This window comes from Chiloscyllium plagiosum, unplaced genomic scaffold, assembly GCF_037043375.1.
Source record: "Chiloscyllium plagiosum isolate Xiang-an unplaced genomic scaffold, Cpla_swu_hap1 HiC_scaffold_40, whole genome shotgun sequence".
NCBI classification, from domain to species: Eukaryota; Metazoa; Chordata; class Chondrichthyes; order Orectolobiformes; family Hemiscylliidae; genus Chiloscyllium; species Chiloscyllium plagiosum.
In genome coordinates this window covers 4,300,991-4,307,011 of record NW_028270178.1, presented here as the reverse complement: position 1 = coordinate 4,307,011, position 6,021 = coordinate 4,300,991, and positions in this window count along the sequence as shown.

The window sequence follows — 6,021 nt, the reverse complement described above, 5'->3', positions numbered from 1 at the left end:
CTTTACTCTGTATCTAACCCCGTGCTGTCCCTATCCCTGGGAGTGTTTGATGGGGGACAGTGTAGAGGGAGCTTTACTCTGTATGTAACCCCGCGCTGTCCCTGTCCTGGGAGTGTTTGATGGGGGACAGTGTAGAGGGAGCTTTACTCTGTATCTAACCCCGTGCTGTCCCTGTCCTGGGAGTGTTTGATGGGGGACAGTGTAGAGAGAGCTTTACTCTGTATCTAACCCCGTGCTGTCCCTGTCCTGGGAGTGTTTGATGGGGGACAGTGTAGAGGGAGCTTTACTCTGTATCTAACCCCGTGCTGTCCCTGTCCTGGGAGTGTTTGATGGGGACAGTGTAGAGAGAGCTTTACTCTGTATCTAACCCCGTGCTGTCCCTGTCCTGGGAGTGTTTGATGGGGGGCAGTGTAGAGAGAGCTTTACTCTGTATCTAACCCCGTGCTGTCCCTGTCCTGGGAGTGTTTGATGGGGGACAGTGTAGAGGGAGCTTTACTCTGTATCTAACCCCGTGCTGTCCCTGTCCGGGGAGTGTTTGATGGGGGACAGTGTCGAGGGAGCTTTACTCTGTATCTAACCCCGTGCTGTCCCTGTCCTGGGAGTGTTTGATGGGGAACAGTGTAGAGGGAGCTTTACTCTGTATCTAACCCCGTGCTATGCCTGTGCTGGGAGTGTTTTTAAGAAGCTCCCTCCACCATGTAGAGTGTGGTCAGTAACACCCACCCTCCCCCCGCACTCCCCCCCCCCCCCCCGTTGTAACTACAAAACTCTGCTTCCTGTTTTTTTGTCTGTGAAGTCTTTATCTGAGTTGTATCAAATTATCTGTGTTTGTTTCCTGGATGACTGGGGTATCCCACGCGCTGCGTAGGGCCTGGGGTGGGTTGGGGGGAGGGGTGTTTTTTTTGGGGTGTGTGTGTGAGAGGCATGGGTTGGGGGGAGGGGGGGGGGGGTGTATGTGTGTGTGTGTGGATTTGTCCCGGGAGGGGAGCCTTGCGGAGAGGGGGGGCGGAGGGGATGGGGGGGCGGAGGGGTCTGTTTCGATGTGACGCACACCTTCCCTGCCGCCACGCCCCTTGGATGTTACCGCGTCGATCGTTTGGCTTTCTCTGTCCTCCACCGGCCTGGGTACGGGCCAAGATGGCCGCCAAGGTCAGTGGAAAGCTGCTCCTCCGTTGGCTGTTTTCCGGCCTGCTCCACGCCTAACCGAGAGCTGCCATTGGTCAAAGAGAGATAAAGGCTACCTAACTGCGCCCGTGATCTGCAAAATTTGATTTGATTTGATTGGCTGAAATGATGTATACAGTATATAAATATATATATGATATAAATATTAATACTAAGTAGATGTCTACATGTGTCTTGTTCAGAAGCAGCGCTGCGATTTATGCCTGTATTGTATTCAGCGCCATGATTGGCCAAGTGCGTTGTCATGCTCTCTGTCTCTCCCCACCCCCTCCGCTCGGGAACTGGGAACTATTCACCTACCGGCTCGAGTCAGGAGTTTTCCAATTATTTTGAAACAATAAAGAAAAACAAACTGAACTTAAGAAGATGACAAAGAAAACGAGGAGAGTTTATCTTTGGGTTCTTTTATTCTGGCGGGCGTGTCTGGGTGGGCAGCGCAGTGGGAGAGGCCTACTGACTCAGGCTTCGTGTGACCAATCAGAGCGAGGGCCCCCTCAAGGCTGCGGTCCCGGAGTCACTGCCACTCACTCGGTCCCTCCCTCGCCTCTGTCCCACGCTGGGATGCAGGCAAAGCGGCTGCAGGCTCCGAGGCCTAAATTAAGGGTCAGGCCTGGTCAGGGAGGCCCAAGCAACGTCAAGAAAGCTGCCCGCCCGCCAATCAGTCGTGTCCCAGACGGTACCTCGAGATGGACTTTGGCTGGTGTTGGCAAATGAGACAACTCAACTGCAGTTCGGGCTCCAACAACGGACTAGGCCCAAATTGCAACATGCTCCTGGGGGAGTCCATTTGCTCTGGGATGGTCAATGGAGCACTTCTCTATTGCACTCCTGCACGATGTCTCCCTTTCCCAACACGCCCCACACCTAACTCCATCTCCTTTCGTCCTTCCCACCGCTACATATCTCGCCCACCTAGATCTTGCAGCCATCCTCCACCTTTGTCAATAACCCTCCAAACCATTTCTTCATCTCACTGTCTGAGTTTCCCACTCGACTGCCATCAATCCCCACGGTCAACATCTTCGACGTGACACACAACATCCGTCTGGATCCCTCTCCTTCCCATCAGGGGGAGCAACACAGTGTCAGAGAGGTCAGTACTGAGGGAGCGCCGCACTGTCGGAGGGTCAGTACTGAGGGAGCGCCGCACTGTCGGAGGGTCAGTACTGAGGGAGCGCCGCACTGTCGGAGGGTCAGTACTGAGGGAGTGCCGCACTGTCGGAGGGTCAGTACTGAGGGAGTGCCGCACTGTCGGAGGGTCAGTACTGAGGGAGCGCCGCACTGTCGGAGGGTCAGTACTGAGGGAGGGCCGCACTGTCGGAGGGTCAGTACTGAGGGAGCGCCGCACTGTCGGAGGGTCAGTGCTGAGGGAGCGCCGCACTGTCGGAGGGTCAGTACTGAGGGAGCGCCGCACTGTCGGAGGGTCAGTACTGAGGGAGCGCCGCACTGTCGGAGGGTCAGTACTGAGGGAGCGCCGCACTGTCGGAGGGTCAGTACTGAGGGAGCGCCGCACTGTCGGAGGGTGAGTACTGAGGGAGCGCCGCACTGTCGGAGGGTGAGTACTGAGGGAGGGCCGCACTGTCGGAGGGTGAGTACTGAGGGAGGGCCGCACTGTCGGAGGGTCAGTACTGAGGGAGTGCCGCACTGTCAGAGGGTCAGTGCTGAGGGAGTGCCGCACTGTCGGAGGGTCAGTACTGAGGGAGTGCCGCACTGTCGGAGGGTCAGTACTGAGGGAGCGCCGCACTGTCGGAGGGTCAGTACAAATCCCAGCGATCGGACTGCTATTTCCAAGACGGATAACCAGCTGAACAGATCCTGTGTTTTGATTAGTTGAGTAACGTGACATTCCCTCACCAGGGTATGTTTACTTGCACCTGTAGACTTCCTTTAACAGCAGAACGGATGTTTATGACACAAAAGACGAAAGATAAAACAAGCTAATTTTTGGAATACAGATTGATCTTAAAACACGCACACACAAACACACGCTCGCAGAGCAAGACAATATTCCATCCCATTTACTGACAGTCTCCATCACAATGCTTACCTTTTCTCTCCAATCCTGAAGGCTCCTGTTTCAAGTCCCCTTCTGTGCTGTGGGGAAAAGTCAGTGATTACTTTCCAAATCCTTTTATGGTGGGTTTTTCAGAAGTATGGGCATCACGGTGGGCTCAGTGGTTAGCAACGCTGCCTCACGGCGCTAGGGACCCGGGTTCAATCCCATCCTCGCACGACTGTCTGAGTGGGAGTTTGCACATTCTCCCCACGTCTGCGTGGGATTCCTTCCATGGTCCAAAGATGTGCAGGTTAGGATGGATTGGCCATGCTAAATTACCCATAGTGTTCAGGGATGTGTAGGTTAGGGTGGATTGGCCATGCTAAATTACCCCATAGTGTTCAGGGATGTGTAGGTTAGGGTGGATTGGCCATGCTAAATTACCCATAGTGTTCAGGGATGTGCAGGTTAGGGTGGATTGGCCATGCTAAATTACCCATAGTGTTCAGGGATGTGCAGGTTAGGGTGGATTGGCCACGCTAAATTACCCATAGTATTCAGGGATGTGCAGGTTAGGGTGGATTGGCCATGCTAAATTACCCCATAGTGTTCAGGGATGTGTAGGTTAGGGTGGATTGGCCATGCTAAATTACCCATAGTGTTCAGGGATGTGCAGGTTAGGGTGGATTGGCCACGCTAAATTACCCCATAGTGCTCAGGGAAGTGTAGGTTAGGATGGATTGGCCATGCTAAATTACCCATAGTGTTCAGGGATGTGCAGGTTAGGGTGGGTTGGCCATGCTAAATTATCCATAGTGTTCAGGGATGCGCAGGTTAGGGTGAATTGGCCATGCTAAATTACCCCATAGTGTTCAGGGATGTGTAGGTTAGGGTGGATTGGCCATGCTAAATTACCCCATAGTGTTCAGGGATGTTTAGATTAGGGTGGATTGGCCATGCTAAATTACCCCATAGTGTTCAGGGATGTGCAGGTTAGGGTGGATTGGCCATGCTAAATTACCCATAGTGTTCAGGGGATGTGCAGGTTAGGGTGGATTGGCCATGCTAAATTACCCATAGTGTTCAGGGATGTGCAGGTTAGGGTGGATTGGCCATGCTAAATTACCCATAGTGCTCAGGGATGTGCAGGTTAGGGTGGATTGGCCATGCTAAATTACCCATAGTGCTCAGGGATGTGCAGGTTAGGGTGGATTGGCCATGCTAAATTACCCCATAGTGTTCAGGGATGTGCAGGTTAGGGTGGATTGGCCATGCTAAATTACCCCATAGTGCTCAGGGATGTGCAGGTTAGGGTGGATTGGCCATGCTAAATTACCCCATAGTGTTCAGGGATGTTTAGATTAGGGTGGATTGACCATGCTAAATTACCCATAGTGCTCAGGGATGTGCAGGTTAGGGTGTATTGGCCATGCTAAATTACCCCATAGTGTTCAGGGATGTGTAGGTTAGGGTGGATAGGCCACGCTAAATTACCCATAGTGCTCAGGGATGTGGAGGCCAGGGGGGGGTTTAGCCACGGGGTGATGCAATGGGGGCGGGGTGCGATGCTCTTCAGGGGGTCAGCATGCACTCAAAGGGCCAAACGACCTGCTTCCTTCCTGCTGGGATTCTGGAAACGTTCTCAGCTCCTGGAGCTTTTGAACCAAACCGCCTGGTTCTGGAAACGTCACAAACGAAACCCTCTCAAACTGAGCCGACTGAGTTGCTGACGAGCCCTGCGTGCTCCCTCCACTCTCTTCTGACCAGAGTCATCGGGCGAGACGTGTCCAGTCGGTCCAGACGTGTACTTGTTGTAAACCCAGCAGCGTCAGCGCCTTGGCGCTGGGCTCGCGATCCAACGTGCTGGAGACCCGCATTCGACGAGCCAGAGTTCAAACTCAACCAAAGCTCTGAAACTGGAAATCGACGGAGTTAGCCGCTGCTGTTAAAAAGAAAAAAGCCATCTGGCTCACTGCCGGACGTCAGGGATGGAAACCGAGTTGGAGATGCTCTACAACACTGGGGGGACAGGCCCTTCGGCCCAACCTGTCCATGCTGCCCAGTTTCCACAATGAATCTAGCCCCGTTTGGTCCATATCCCTCCCTCCCTACCTATCCCATCCGTCTCCCTGTCTCAATGTTTTTTAAAACGACAAAATTATACATTGCTTCCACTGCTACCGTTCCACTCACCACCCTCTGTGTGAAAAAAAAGGGACTGTTTTGTATCTCTCCCCTCCCACTTTAAACCTGTGCGCCCTACCATGAGGGATAGCTGGTGAATATCCACCTTATCTATGCCTCTCATGGTTTTATAGACCTCTATAAAACCTCCTACACTCGCTCCAGGGGTGAAAGTTGCAGCCTCTCCTTATAACTCTCACTTTCCAGTCCAGGCAGCATCCGAGTCAACCTTTTCTGCACTCTTTAATAATATCCTTTCGAGCAGAACTGCACGCAGTGCTCCAAATGTGGTCTCACTAATGTCGGGTACAGCAGCAACAGGACGTTCCAACCCCAACGTTCCAACTCAACGCTCTGACCAATGAAGGCGAGTTACCGAAAGCCTTCATCGCCGCCCTGTCGATCTGCGACTCCACTTTCAAGGAGCTACGAACCTGCACCCCGCGACCTCTTTGTTCCGTAACACTCCCCAGGGCCCGAGCACCGACTGAGTAAGACCTGCCCTTCCCAAAGTGCACCACCTCGCGTTCGCCCGAACGAAACCCCATCTGCCGCTCCTCAGCCCACTGGCCCCCAGTCGATCAAGATCTTTCTGTGTTCTCACCTTCGCTGTCCACCCCGCCACCAATCTTGGCGTCCTCTACAAACCTCCGAAG